General features: G+C 35.4%; 1 pseudogene; it reads left to right on the top strand.

The window, feature by feature from the left end:
- The first annotated feature begins 221 nt into the window (after window positions 1-221).
- Window positions 222-842, top strand: part of LOC119585760 — a 4,555-nt pseudogene continuing 3,934 nt past the window's right edge.

Here is an 842-nt window from a genome sequence, read left to right as displayed (position 1 = left end):
GTTTTTTCCTAACTTCCAGAATTTGTAAAATATATCCTTCTCGTAAATTGTAGTGTTATATTTTTTCATCAATATATATCATTACCTTCATTACTGATTTTCATAGAAGTGCATTAAGACAAAGACTCGTAACTCTCTTGCTTATCGCGAGTGCAGGCCATGTAACCTGAATTAACGTGGAATTGGTAACTCTGCCGATAAGATAGCAGCCGATAACCATTCCTCTAACAATTTACATGATACTTCGCCTTGGAAGGGCCCTGGGCATAAGCGTGAACTAAGAATTGACCATTTTTGTTCATCATACAAGCTTAACGCGGTGAGTTTCGACTGCTGAGTTCGTGAGAGGGGCAAAAAGGATTTACTCACTTCATTCACCATACTGAATGTCAAAGTGAGTGACTGTATACTACTTCACTTACCATACAGGATCTAAGCATTCAAATTCGACTTTCGGGTCATCAGAGTGAAAGAAGATTGACCTATGCCACTAATCATACAAAATTAAGTGTTTTTTTCAGTGTTGCTTTCCCACATGTAAAGATCATTGAACAAAATCTACGTTGGGGTTACAGAGTTTAAAAAAATGTGTTCCTAAACTGACAAAACTTTGAAAACTTGTGATTGAACAAGATCTAATATATCACAAAAAAAAAAATCTACTGATCATATTTGTTAATTCATGTTTCCGAAGCAATTATTGGAAAACCAGTTAGTGAATTTTACTTTGATTTGCTCCCCACAGGATTCCATAAAATGGGCTACGATTTCGGAGAAAGGAAGGTAAAGAAATTTTGTTTTAAGTCGTGACGTCTTTGTTGTTGATGATTATTTCGTAGTAT

The sequence above is a fragment of the Penaeus monodon genome, chromosome 20 (assembly GCF_015228065.2).
Source record: "Penaeus monodon isolate SGIC_2016 chromosome 20, NSTDA_Pmon_1, whole genome shotgun sequence".
NCBI lineage: Eukaryota > Metazoa > Arthropoda > Malacostraca > Decapoda > Penaeidae > Penaeus > Penaeus monodon.
Note: the sequence above shows the minus strand (reverse complement) of the source record. Positions and strands in the feature narration are given on the sequence as shown.